This window comes from Rattus rattus, chromosome 5 (genome assembly GCF_011064425.1).
Source record: "Rattus rattus isolate New Zealand chromosome 5, Rrattus_CSIRO_v1, whole genome shotgun sequence".
Lineage (NCBI taxonomy): Eukaryota > Metazoa > Chordata > Mammalia > Rodentia > Muridae > Rattus > Rattus rattus.
The window spans coordinates 136,694,983-136,710,059 of NC_046158.1; positions in this window are offsets into that span (position 1 = coordinate 136,694,983).

Consider the following 15,077-nt stretch of genomic DNA (forward strand, 5'->3'; position numbering starts at 1 on the left):
GCCCGTGAGCATCTTCTCTCTCACTGCAGCCGTTCTGCAGATTATTACTATTTGCTTTTCTTTAAAATATTTCAGAATTGAAAATGAGCTTATCAGAGGTTATTACATTACCATGACAACCTGGCAGCTGACAACAAAGAAGCAGGCAGCACACGAAGCGAGCGGTCTCAGTGGCACTAGAGTAATTTCGAATTTTTTACCCAGGGGTCACTGTATGTAGACACATCCTCTGTTTCTCCTGTCTCTTCCTCTCCTTTCCCCCCTTTCCTGTTTGGCCCTTGAGTCCTCTGCCATTTCACTGTAAGCAACACAGGTTCTAATTCTAGATTCTCCCCAAGGCTAATATATTGTAACCTCCCTTTGAAAATAACGCTATCATTTGCTCGAGAGGCTGATAAGAACAGGGATGGTGACTGAGTTTTTTCCCTCACACCAGTGGTATATGCAAATTTTCTTGGGCTGGAAAGATGGCCCAGAGGTTCGAAGAGCTTATTGTTTCCCGAGGACCCAAGTTCGGTTCTCAGCGCTTCTGTCAAGTGGTTCATAACTGCCTATAACAGTTCTGGTCTCCATGCATACATTGCACTCACACACAAGAATTAAGATTTAAAAATAAGCTGGGCAGTGATGGCGCTCATCTTTAACCCCAGTACTGGGTCTCTGAGTTCCAGGCCAGTCTGGACTACAGAGTGAGTTCCAGGACAGCCAGGGCTACACAAAGAAAGCCTGTCTCAGAAAAAAAAATAAGACAAATATTTTTTTTCTTAGCCTGACTAGTATATATACTCCCGGAACATATATAAACACAATATAGGGGTTGGGGATTTAGCTCAGTGGTAGAGCGCTTGCCCAAGCGCAAGGCCCTGGATTCAGTCCCCAGCTCAAAAAAAAAAAAAAAAAAAACAAAAAAAAAAAAAAAAAAAAAAACCCCACAGTATAAAGTCCAGTGGTACAAAATGGCATGCATTAAATGTGAGACACATTCCTGTGATCTCAGCACTTGGGAAGCAGGGAAAGGTCAGGAGTTCAAGCCTAGCCCGAGCTGGACTGGGCTACATGAGACCTTGCCTCTACAAAACAGAGGAGTATACAACAGAATAAATACACAGACTAAATCTTGAGCTGGGTATGATGGTACTCATCTGTAACCTTAGAACTGGTCCAGTAGGAGGACCAGACTGGACTCTATGGCCAGACTACCTCTAAACAGACAAACCAACGCCAATAAGTCTCCTTCTGACGTAGATGCTAGCTCTCCCTCCCGGAAAGGCCCTTTCCCTGTTTCTTGCACATCCTTGCTGGGCACCTGCGTCCATTGCGAGGAGGCTCCCTCCTCCTGCACCTGGCTCCTTTCCCTCAATTTCCCTTAAGGGTCCTTCTCCGACATCCAGAACTGCCTCCTGCCTTCTGGTTTACACTTTTCCATGTTTAGATAGGTTCTCACTGCAGTCCAGGCTGGTCTCAAACTCAAAATCCTCCTGCCTCGGTTAGTATTGCAGGCTCACGTCTCTACGCCTCTCCTGCCCCGAGTGTTTTCTAAGCTCCGTGGTCCACAGTTTAGACGCCCCGCCCTCTGTTGAGCAGTGCCCTGTGGGTGAGGTGTGGGCTGTTGCGGGTCTTTTGTCACTGCTATTTTTGTCCCCCTTTTTTTTTTTTTTCCGGGCTGGGGACTGAACCCAGGGCCTTGCGCTTCCTAGGCAAGCGCTCTACCACTGAGCTAAATCCCCAGCCCCTTTGTCCCCATTTTATAACTGGAAAAATCTGTGACTCAGAGAAAGAAGTGCCCTGTTAACATTTTCAGAGAAAATATGGGCATCCTCTGCATTGCCTAACTACAAAATATAAAAATAAGGGAAGAGTTGCTGATCCCCAAGTTAAAAAAAAAAAAAAAATGAGCCATCCAGAGATCTGACTTAACTTCATTTTTTTAAAAAGATTTATTCATTTATTATATATACGTACACTGTAGCTGTCTTCAGAGGCACCAGAAGAGAGTATCAGATCTCATTACAGATGGTCATGAGCCATCATGTGGTTGCTGGGATTTGTACTCAGGACCTCTGGAAGAGCAGTGAGTGCTCTTAACCACTGAGCTGTCATCTCTCCAGCCCCAGAACTAACTTCCTAACAGTGCCTTATCCAATTCCTAATTCTACAAAGTTCTTCCACAAAACTGTAAGTACGTGAGTTCAACCTCCAGCCAAGAAGCTGGCTGTTTGTAATCCAAGTGAAGAAGAGGTAGGGGTCAGGGCATCCCTGGGGCTTGCTGGACAGCCAGCCTATCCTTAATAGCAAACGCCAGGGCCCAGTGAGACCTGTCATAAAGAAAAAGGGAGGTAGGTTTCTGGTCTCCATGCTGTTCTAGCTCTTTAGGCCACTCTCGCTCTTGGGAGCATCTGTCTCTTTAATAAACTATCTGGGGGCCATGGAGACAGCTCAGTGGGTAACTTGCTTGCTGTGTGAGCATCTGGGTTTGGATCACCAGATCCCATTTAAAGCTAGATGAGGTTTGTAATCCAGGTGCTCCTGCGGTGAGGAGAGAGGCTGAGACAGGAGAATCCCTGGAAGCCTGTGGGCCACCTAACCCGGTGTGTGCCGCAGCCAATAAGAGATCTGCCTCAGATAAGGCGGAAACTGAGGACCAACCCGAGGTTGACCTCTGACCTCTGCATGGGCATACCTATACTTACACACACAGGTAGACACATGTGAAAATGGGTAAATAAGTAAATGAGATTTACAAAAATAAACAAACAATATCTATTTCTATCACTTAAAAACAGACAAACAAAAGCGCTGAAAAACACCAGCAGGGGTTGACCTCTGCCCTGACATGTGCAGGTTCATCCATGGAAAATTCTATTAATCTGGAGTTCACACACACTCCATGGAGGAGCTTTAAATCTGTCTTCCTTGCTAGATAATTCTTTATGGCAGAGAACGTGTTCCTTCGACACTGCTTTCCTAGCAAGCACTGACCAGGAAGGCGTGTGCTCCAGGCTGGAAGGTGGCTCAGTGGTCAGAGCACTGGCCACTCTTCTGGAGGACCTGGGTTCTGTCTCCAGCACCTGCATGGTTGCTCACAACTGTCCATCACTCCAGTTCCAGGAGATCCAGTGCGTTCTTCTGACCTCCAAGGTCATCAGAGGGCACACATGTGGGGTGCACATACGTATATGCAGGCAAAACACTTGGACACATGAAATAAAATAATGCAAAAGTAATACAATAAGTATGTACTCAGTGAATACCTATTTGAGTGAGTGAATTGCAGGTTTGTCTGTGGTTTAGCCAAGGAGCTCCATGCCCTGACTTTGAGTCCTGGCTACAATACTGATGAATGTTGTGTGAAGGAGACTGTCACTGTGGCAAATACTGGAGAGAAACAGTTGAGAAGAGGACTGATTTTGGCTCCAGGAAAGCATGGAGAGGTAGAGAATGCTGCTAGATATTCTTTCACAGCTCTACTCCCTCCCACCAGGCTCCTCCCACCAGGCTCCTCCCATCAGGCTCCTCCCACCAGGCTCCTCCCACCAGGCTCCTCCCAGTGATCTACAGCTTTCAAGGAGGCTCTGCTTCCTAACTTCCATCCCTTCCCAATAACCCCATCAAGGAACAGAGAGCACTCAAGATCTAAGCACTTCTCCAGAACCCAGCTCTGAACCCCAGCACATTGGGAACCAGAACTTCAAGGAGGCTTTTTTGCCTTTCTAAGATTCATTTATGTGTTTGAGCGTTGACCCGCATGTGTGTTTCAGCACCGCATGCGTCGCTGATGCTCACAGAGGTCAGAAGAGGGTGTCGGAGGCCTTGCGACTGGGGGTATACAGTTGTGAGCTGCCATCTGGATGCTGGGTACCTCCGTAAGAGCAGCAAGTTCTATTATGTACCGAACTATCTCTCCAGCCCCCCACATGAAATTTTTGAGGGGCCACCTCCTAATCAGAATGCAACGATATACACAATACAACAATGTATGGCTAACACCAGGTTCTCCATTCAACCCTGCCTCAGAATCATCAGCATTGGGGAGGAGGTTCAATTAAACAAAGGCAGGTCACAGAGCAGCCACGAGGTGGTCAGCAGTTAGGGCGTCCTCCCAGGCGCTGTGTTTCCTTCAGTGGCAGGCTTTGCGGGGAGAGTCCGATGTGAGGATGGAGAAAGCTTCAAAGTCAACAGAACGGGAGTGGGGCCCTGGAGGAAGAGTGTAGAACCAGGGTATGTGGTGAGAGGGCCAGCCAGCTCCCTTTGCTGAGTTCATCACTACTCAACAGAGACGATGACATCCAGTCTGTCTCCCTCTGGGAGACAGTCCTGCTGCAAGTCCCTCGGGAGGAAAACACTACACAGTTAAAAGGCACTATTGTTATTCAGCTGGAAAAGTGCTTTGCGCAGGACAAGGAAGCTAATCCCTGCCAAATGTGCGCTTGCTTCTGCGGTGTATAATTGAATATTTAGTGTGGATTTAACCCGGGAAGCCAACAGTGCTGTCAGAGCCAAGGTTAATGGGGCACTTAATAAATGTGGAAGTAATTAATACCAGCCGGATGCTGCTGCTATGAAACTTGTTCAGCTTCCATGATTGAAGTGCTTCAGAGAGTCGAAGTTCTGGACTCCGTGCAGGGGGACGGGGCTGGGGAGCCCTAGACTGGATCTGTGGTTCTACTGTGTGCTCCGCTGAGAGATTGACATTCACCTCTCCTGGAAAGCCTCCCATGGCTTCCAAATGTCTCCGTTGTTTCTCCTGGTTTCCCTTGTCACTCTGCAAATACTTCTTGTACAGAACTCAAAGTACTCTATTGTTCTGGGTAAACTGAGGCAGGAAGACTGCACATTTGAGGGTAGCCTGGGCAACACGACCCCTGTAAGGAAAAAAAAAAACCAAAATGAAGCAGGGATGGGGAGGGGGAGAGAATGAGAGAGAGGGATTGGTGAGCGAAAGGGAGGAGGAAAAGAAAATACATGTAGCATGATGGTAAAATAAAGGCTATTTGGTAGGAAGGGGACCAGTAATAAGGCAGGCAGAGGGATGAATGGAAACAAAACATAAAGGCATATGTGAATTAAGATGCCATGATGAAACTCATTCCTTCGTATGCTAATATAAGAAACTCTATTGTGGAGCTGGAGAGAACATTGACTGCTCTTCCAGAGGTCCTGAGTTCAATTCCCAGCAACCACATAAATAGAACAAATAAGTAAATCTTAAAAAAAAAAAAAAAAGAAAAGAAAAGAAAAGAAAAAAAGAAACCCTGTTGTGTTATTGACTGGGTGTCACCTCTACTCACCCTGGCCTCTGGCAATAGTCTGTGCATTTTTGCTGAAAACCTTTTGAGTTTCAGAATGGCCAGGATGTTTGTTTGGATTTTCTTAGGAAGAGTCAGGTGGTTCGAATGAGAACGCCGCCCCCCTGGGTTCATGTGTTTGAATGCTTGGCCTCCATTAGTGGAACCGTTTGAAAAGGATCAAGAAGTGTGGCCTTGGGGCTGGGGATTTAGCTCAGTGGTAGAGCGCTTACCTAGGGAAGCGCAAGGCCCTGGTTCGGTCCCCAGCTCCGAAAAAAAAAGAACCCAAAAAAAAAAAAAAAAGTGTGGCCTTGTTGGAGTGGTATGTCACTGGGGATGGTCTTTGGGGTCTTGAAAGCTCTTGTCAGGCCTAGTCTCCCTCTCTCTGCCTGCTGCCCGTGGGTCATGATGTAAAGTTCTCAGCTACTGCTCTATTGCCATGCCTGCTTGCTTCCAGTCATGATGATAATGAACGGTGGTGGTTTGAATGAAAATGGCCCCCATAGACTGATAGGGAGTAGCATTATTGGAGGTGTGGTCTTGTTGGAGGAGGTGTGACATGTCAGTGGGGGAGGGTTTGAGGTTTCAGAAGCTCAAGCCAGGCCCAGTGTCACTCTCTATTTCCAAGGCCTGCCAATCCAGACTTAGAACTCTCAGCTATCTCTCTAGCACCATGTCTGCCCGCATGCCACCATGCATCTCATGACAGTAATGGACTGAACCTCTGAACCCGTAAGCCAGCCCCAATTAAATGCTTTCCTTTATAAGAGTTTCTGTGGTCATGGTGTCTCTTCACAGCAACAGAATCCCTAAGACAGAAGTTGGTAGCAGAAACATGGTATTGCTATGATAGGCCTGACCACGTTTTTATTTGGAGGAATATGAAACACTTGGGACTTCGGACTAGAAAAGTCCATTTTCAGCCATACTGGAAGATGGCAGTGCTGGGGACAACGTAGATGAACTACGCAGGCCCAGCTCAACAGATTCAGAGGGGAATAATATTAGTGTAAACAACTGGCATACCGACCATTCTTGTGATCCTTAGCAAATAACATGGCTGCTTTTTGCCATTATCTCCCCAAAATCTGCTGGAGGCTAAATGGAAGAGTTTAGGATTAATGCCGTTGGCACACGTGAGTCCAGGACACCCCTGTATTGACTGTGTCACACGGTTGTTAGTGACCGCTTTCATTCAGGCCTACAGCAAAAGAAGCAAGTAGGGCAAAGAGAAGTAAAATGTACCGTTTACAGAGAAAAGGGGAGCCAGGAAATGTAATGGTGGAGCTAAGGTCTGTGCTCTAGGAAATGAGACGTTTAAAGAGAGGCCTGATTCGAAATGGAATAACGAGAGTGGTGACCTCAGGGTAAGACCCCACACAGCTAATCGGGAAACCTGCAAAAGGCAAAGGCCTGAGGCAGTCTCCTCCCACAGGCTCCTCCCAGCGGGCTCCGCCCACCAGGCTCCCACCGGGCGCCTCCCACCAGGCTCCTCCCAAACAGGCTCCTCCCACCAGGCTCTTCCCACCGGGCTCCTCCACCAGGCTCCTCCCACCGGGCTCTTCCCACAGGCTCCTCCCAGCGGGCTCCGCCCACCAGGCTCCTCCCACCGGGCGCCTCCCACCAGGCGCCTCCCAAACAGGCTCCTCCCACCGGGCTCCTCCACCAGGCTCCTCCCACCGGGCTCCTCCCACAGGCTCCTACCTGCGGGCTCCGCCCACCAGGCTCCTCCCACCGGGCGCCTCCCACCAGGCGCCTCCCAAACAGGCTCCTCCCACCAGGCTCTTCCCACCGGGCTCCTCCACCAGGCTCCTCCCACCGGGCTCCTCCCACAGGCTCCTACCTGCGGGCTCCGCCCACCAGGCTCCTCCCACCGGGCGCCTCCCACCAGGCTCCGCCCACCAGGCACCTCCCAGTGATCTATAGCTTTCAAGGAGGCTCTGCTTCCTAATGTCCAACAGCTAAGACAACGGGGTAACCTGCAAAAGGTACTGTGGCTGGTATCCCCATAAGAATTTTGTCTGGTGTCCTCCCTCATGATCCAACTTTTCACTGTGGACTTTTCTCTGTAGCTTAAGGCCCGCTGGTGGTTAGGAGGCCCCTGGCCCTTTGGCCAGTGTAGACGCCAGCCCTGACAGCACATCTTGTAGACGGAGAACAGACCTTAAATAGCCCACGCTAAAGGCTCCTGCAGGCCCAGAGCATGGCCACACGATGAGTCTTCACTCAGGGCTCTTGCTGGCTCTGAGGTAAATGTGTCTCTGTCCTTGCTGTACATTCTACTGCTACTGTTGAAGACATAGGGTACTGTGGCAGAAAGTAAGGGACATTTACTCAACAGGGAGTTTCTGCAACAGAGAGAATTAAAACAGAACAGAGAGACTTAAAATTCTTTTTAGGGCCGGGCAGTGGTAGCATATGCTTGTAATATCAGCATGAGGCAGAGGCAGAGGCAGGGGCAGGGGCAGGGGCAGGGGCAGGGGCTGGGGCAGGGGCAGGGGCAGGGGCAGGGGCAGGGGCAGGGGCAGGGGCAGCAGATAGATCTCTGTGAGTTCAAAGCCAGCCTGGTCTACAGAGCAGTTCCAAACTAAGCTACCCAAAAAAAACCCCCACTGTCTTGAAAAACAAATTCTTTTAGGCAGTTCTTGGTTTGGGGACTATGAGTTGGGTAGGACTGAGCTGGGACCCACTGTCGCCTCCTTCGGTATCTACTAAGATGCTGGGGACTGGAGAATATGCTTCCTATATGATTTGTTTTGTTGTCTAAAACTTTATAATAAAAGGCCGGAGTGATGATGGATAAGAGGACTTGTTGTCCTAGAGGACTCAAGTTCAGATCTCATTACCTGTGGTAGAAGTGGTTCACAGCTGCCTATAACTCCAGCTGCAGGAGATCTGGTACCCTTTCTAGCATGTACATACATATCACACACACATATAAATACTTTTTAAAATTTTTTATAATGAAAATCTCTGGCTTTGTTAGGGTTTTACTGCTGTGAACAGACACCAGGAGCAAGGCAAGTCTTATAAGGGCTACATTTCATTGGAGCTGGCTTACAGGTTCAGAGGTTCAGTCCATTATCAAGGCTGGAGCATGGCAGCATCCAGGCAGGCCTGGTGCAGGAGGGGCTGAGCGTTTTACATCTTGTTCGGAAGGTAAGCAGGAGAATACTGGCTTCCAGGGAGCTAGGATGAGTGTCTTAAAGCCCACACCCACAATGACAACCTTCCTCCAGCAAGGCCACAGTTACTCCAACAATACCTCCCACTAGTGCCACTTCCTTGACCAAGCATATTCAAACCATCACAGTCTCCAATTATGTTTTTTTGTAAAAACCCAAGAAAGTGCACAGCAAGCATCATGCCCCACACCTACGGCCTACACCGCATACTCCACCTCTGTTGCTTTCTCGTGCATCCATCTCTACACCCCATGGATGGCTTCTTTACTCCCCGGTCTGATGCCCGATGCTGGCAGCTGGGTGGTCTCAGGATAGACACACCTTTGACATGGTGGTTGACTTTCAGGAGAGTTAAGTGCTGGGCCTGAATAACATGGTACCTCCTGTACAGAAATCCACTGTTAAAAGCAGAAGAGCCTGTGGAAGACATTGTTGTAGCCGTCTTTGGGAAGTGCTGTCAGCTATAGGGGAAGATGAAAGCCTTTTCAGAGATGTTGATATTCGGTCTGACCTCAGAAAGGTGAGCATGAGTCTACCTTGCAAAAGGAAGAGGGTTGTGACAAATATGATTTGGGGGTTTCTACTCTGCCTTTGATCCTTTAATTCCTGTGATGGTTTGTATATGCTTGGCCCAGGGAGTGGCACTGTTGGGAGTTGTGGCCTTGTTGGAGTAGGTGTGACCTTGTGGGTGTAGGCTTTAATACTCTTATCCTGCTTCCTGGGAACCAGTATTCTGCTAGAAGCCTTCAGATGAAGATGTAGAACTCTCAGTTCCTCCTTCACCATGTCTGCCTGGACACTGCCATGCCAGTGATGAAAATGGACTGAACCTCTGAACCTGTAAGCCAGCCCCAATTAAATGTCCTTTATAAGACTTGCCTTGGTCATGGTGTCTGTTCACAGTAGTAAAACCCTAAAGACAGAAGTTGGTACCAGGAGTGGGGTATTGCTGTGATAGGCCTGGCCATGCTTTTGTCTGAAAGAATGTGAATTTGGAGACTTTGGATTTGGAAAGCAGTGGAATGCTTTAAACGGGACTTAATGGGCTGTCCTAGTAAGAATATGAAAAACTTTGTTGCTGAGACTGATTTGAACTGTGCAGACCTGGCCCAAGAGGTTTCAGTGGAGAAGAATTTCAGTTTGTGGCCTAGAGACTGTTTTTGTGGTATTTTGGTGAAGAATGTGGCTACTCTTTGCTCTAGTCTGAAGACTCTGCCTGAGGCTAAGGTGAAGAGACTCAGAATATTTGCACTGACCAAGGAAGTCTCAAAAAATTCCAGCAGAGACTTGGTGTCTGGTTAAGTCTCAAGAAGAGCGTTTTGAACAAGCATAGGAAGCCAGGAAAGGAAAAATATAAAATATATGGTTTGAGTATTAAAGAGACCCCAGGAAGTGAAATGGAGCTGAATCCTATGTTTTAGGAGATAACAGATTAAAGGATTTGGGGGCAAGATCCTACCCATCTCAGTTTTGATCCAGGCATGGTGGTACACACCTTCAGTCCCAGCGTTACAGGAGACAGAGCCATGCAGATCTCTGAGTTCATGGTCAATAGACAGAACAAGTTGCAGGATAGCCACGCTTAGGCAGTGAGAGAGATGGAAAACAGAAAGCTGGTAATAGAATAAGGGAGGGGGGGGCGTGTTCCAGCCTCAGCAAGGAGCAGGACACGGCAGCTTCAGCCATGTGGCTCTCTGGCTGTAGAGTGAAGAATAGAAGGGACTACTGGGACAATTGATGCTGGTTAGATGGAGCTAAGAAATGAGTGGTGATTAAAAAGAGACCAGCAGCGGCTGGAGAGATGGCTCAGAGGTTAAGAGCACCACCTGTTCTCCAAGAGGCCCTGAATTCAGTTTCCAGGAACCACATGGTGACTCATGACCATCGGTAATGGGATCCAATGTTCTCTTCTGGTGTGTCTGAAGACAGCTACAGTGTACTCACAAGCATAAAACCAATAAATCTTGAAAGAAGAAGAGGAAGAGGAAGAGGAAGAGGAAGAAGAGGTGACATCTTCTGGGAAGTGTTTTCTAAGAGCATAAAGAAGCTGTGTTCCAGAGATAGATAAGGCTGTACTTGGTGCTGCAGCTGTACTTGGTAATGTGTAAGAGTCACCCAGGTGGTATTGGTTTTGAAGGTATGAAGGGGGTCATGAAGAGGCTTGGCACAGTGAGAGGCCAGGGAAAGTCATTGGTGAAGGTGCAGCCTCAGTTGTAGTTGACAGCCCAGGACTAAAAGGGTCATGCAAAGGATCTGTGGCTTGGCACCATGAAGACAGGCTATGAAAGGCTATTGGTGAAGTCTAGTTGCATTGGAAGACCCCAGAATATTGGAGATGCCAGTACCATGTGATGATCTCCAAGAACAGCAGCAGCAGTGGAGTGGATCAACCTGAGCTTAGAGTGTTACAGAGGGCAGAGCTGGAGAAGTGAAGCCATCCCTTACAAGGAGCCCAGAAGATCATATGTGGATCTCAGATATTGAAACAAGAAGCTGTAACATTGAAGTTGCCTTAGAGACCCCAAGATGTTCTAGATGCCAGAGCCATGGGCTCTCTGCTGAGGAAAGCTGCTAACAGGGAGTGGAACCAGCCCGGGAAAAAGAAGTTTGTTGCAGTCAACAAAGATGAAAAAGGAGTTGGAGATCTGAAGACAGCTTTGACATCAGCCATGGAGATGCAGAGTTTGGAGTTTGCCCAGCTGCTTTTCCATGTTGATTCAGGGATTACAGTTAAGTGATTGGATAGATCTCAGAAGAGACTTTGAACTTTGGACTTTTGACATGTGTTTGAACAAGCCTATGGGGGCCAGGGAATGGATTGTGAAGGTTTGTAAATGTTTGGCCCAGGGAGTGGCACTGTTGGGAGGCGTGGCCTTGTTGGAGTAGGTGTGGCCTTGTGGGTGTGGGCTTTAATACCCTTGCCCTAGCTGCCTGGAAGCCAGTATTTTGCTAGAAGCCTTCAGATGAAGATGTAGAACTCTCAGCTCTGGCTGCACTATGCCTGCCTAGATGCTGTCATGTTCCTGCCTTGATGATAAAGGACTGAACCTCTGAACCTGTAAGCCAGCCCCAGCTAAATGTTGTCCTTTATAAGACTTGCATTGGTCATGGTGTCTGCTCACAGCAGTAAAACCCTAACTAAAACAGTTCTCAAATAAAATGCATAAAACCTTTGTATTATAAGAAGCCTTAGGGGTTGGGTATTTAGCTCAGCGGTAGAGCGCTTGCCTAGTAAGCGCAAGGCCCTGGGTTCGGTCCCCAGCTCTGGGGGGGGGGGGCCTTAAAGCACTAGAGCTGGCCAGATACCAACCCTCTATGCTATTTTGTCTATTTCCCTGTCAATAACCCTAAGATATCTCTTGCCATGTTCTGCCTGGAAGCTCCTCCTTTCTCTCTCTCTCTCTCCCTCCCTCCTTCTCTCTCTCCCTCTCTTCCTCACCCCCTCTCTCTCCTGTAGTCTGTCTCTGCCTCAGATCCCAAGCAGAAGAACCCAAGCCCCACCTACCTCTCTTCTGCCCAGCTACAGGCTGTAGGCATCTTTATTAGCCAATCACAGATAACTTGGGGGGCAAGGTTAATACAACAAAAGCTGAACTATGTGAGGATCTCCCTGTCTTGGAGCAACACAGAATTTAGCATTTGAATACAAGCAGCATTAGACCAACCCAGTAGAGAAATGAACATTGTGCCAGCAGCAGATGGGTCTGGTCCAGAGAGATGGGGCCACACTGGCACCTGCATCAGCCTGTGAAGTGTTCTTTAGAGAACTGTATACAGGCGAAAGGGTTCCTGACTTCCCTGCCGTAAAGAATTTCAGGATGAGCCTGTGTGAAGCAGGGCTGGAGTTTCTTAGCAAGAGATTTTTATGAAGATTGGTATAGAGGGGACCGGGAAAAGTGCACACACAAGTGTAAGTCTGGGCTCCAGTGTCTCAGTGGTACCAAATACATTATTTTAGCAGCTTCTGAAATGGCAAATGGCATTGTGCTGTTGTAAAAATATAAAAAATAAAATGCTGTCTTTTTACCAGCTCTAGGTCCGGGCACTGCAGTGCCCCAAGATATCTGCTAGATATCTTAGTCTCAGTCCGCAAAGCCTCTCACCCGCTTTGCTCCAATCTATATCACACTGCTGAAGGCCTCTCTCTGAGCCTGGCAGCAATCTCTCTACCTATCTAGTTCCCAAGGCAGGTTTCCATGCCAGAAACACACATCCCAACTCCGAGGCATCCCACACATTCTCCCAAATTCAATTCTCCACGTGAAAGACCACACAACACAATAACCTCTGATCCAATTGATAAGATATAATCGCCCATCTAAACATACAAAGCCTGGCACACACCCATCCCCTTAAGAGCATTCATAACAACCTGTAAAGGTACAGCGTGGAATCTTAACCTCAGCTTCCATGTTGTCTCTCGCCAGCTACTCTGCAGTCTCCTCTCTTCCATTCCTGTCACCTCCACTTCCTTCAAACTTTTCTCCCGCCCATCCTTCCTTCTTGTCCAACGACAGGCCTTGTTCTATCCTGTACTGGTTCTCACCTGTATTTTACAAATTAAATGGGGAGAAGGTTCAGAGAAAGTCACTTGAGTCCTGAGTAAGTGACTTGAGGCAGTGGAATTAGCATCAAAATACAGATAACTCCAGGGCTAAACACAGCAGCATTGTTTGAAAGACTTCTAATATATGCTTTTATTCACCCTCCCCCTTTCTTCCCTATCTATCTATCTATCTATCTATCTATCTATCTATCTATCTATCTATCTATCTTCGACAAGGTTTGTTTGTGTACCCCTGGCTGCCCTGGAACTCACTAAATAGATCAGGCTGGCCTTAAACTCAGAGAGATCTGCCTGCCTCTGGCTCTGGGGTTAAAGGCATATGCCAATACCAATCCATCATTTCCCTCTTTTTTGATAAATAATATCATAGGATGATCCAAGGCTTTCTTGAATGGGGTTACAAACTAATAAAGTAAAACAGAATTTGTACAAGAAAGTCATGTCTTTTTACTTGATTGGAGTTTATAGCTTTGTTTATGAGATATCTAGAATGTAGTATGCTTTCACCTGGGAAAGGGGGAAGGCCACACTTAGTCATATACCATAGTGTGGGTCACTGCTATTTTAACTTTATTTGAGATATCACTGTCTAAAAGGAATTCTGACTCTATGTAGGTAACTTTCACGACAAATTTTGATACTCATACTGGATTTTTTGATGCAAGAGGCAAGAGTCCAGGGTGAAGAGACCCTTCTGTTTCCTGCTATCTCCTTAATCTTAGCCATCTTTCTATTCAGCCTCCATCCCAGGCATGGGTCAAGACTGGCCTATGGAAAACATGCCCTCTACCCAACTCTACCTTCCTTCCGTTCCTTGTATCCAATACATTGTTACTTTTTTTTTTCTTTTTTTTTTTTTCCAGAGCTGAGGACCAAACACAGGGCCTTGCGCTTGCTAGGCAAGCGCTCTACCACTGAGCTAAACGTGTGTGTGTGTGTGTGTGTGTGTGTGTGTGTGTGTGTGTGTGTGTGTGTGTGTGTGTATGTGCGTGTGTGTGTGTGTGTGTGTGTGTGTATGTGCGTGTGTGAATTCACACACACACATACCCACACACACATGCTTTGAGGAGTGTGTGGGCACTTGTGTGTTTTACAGGTTAAAGGGAAAACTGGGTGTTATTCCTCAGGAACTTTCCATCTAGTGTGTTTTGTTTTTGAAACAGTGTCTCACTATGTGGCCCTTGCTGGCCTGGAATTTACCAGGTTGGTTTTGAAGTCACAGAGCTCTGTCTGCCTCTTGAGTTCTGAGATTAAAAACCTGTGCACCGCGCCTGGCTAGGAATGAACATTCCATCCCCACCACCCAGACCAGCTCCACCTTTCTTTTTTAAGACAAGGTCTCTCACTGGTATGGAGCTTGTAAGGTAGTCAGGCTGGTGGGCCGGAGAGCCTCCGAGATCTGCCCGCCCCCACTTCCCAGCACTGGGATTGCACACTACCACACCCACATATTCTGTGGGTTCTGGTGATTAAACTCCGGTCTTTCTGCTTGTGTAGCAAGCACTTTGCCGACTGAGTCATCTTCTCAGCCCTACTACCTCCCACTTTTCACCACTTCTCAATCATCACCATCACTAGGAAAGTTAATAATATATCACCCAAAGGATTACTCCATTGATGATAAAGTCCTTAAAATATACTAATTTCTCCACCTCCCCCGATACACCAACACATCAGGCTCTGGGACACATTTCATACCAAAGGACCGCATACCTCTACTTTCCTTCTCCTATTATCCTTGCTTGCAACTGTTGCTGTAATAAAATGCTCCGACTGAAAACAACCCAGGGAGGAGAGGGTTTATTTCATCATACAAGAAAGCCAGAGCAGGAACTCTGTCTGCCTTACCCTCTGGCTCACCCAGTTACCATCCTAGAGTGCACTGGGCCCTCCTACATTAAATACCAATTAAGAACATGCCTTTACAGACACAGCCACGGGCCAGTCTGATCGCAGCCATCCCTGAGTTAAGGTTCCCATCTCTTACATGACTCTTAGTTCGTATTAAGTTGACAGCTGATGCTATGACACCAACCACCC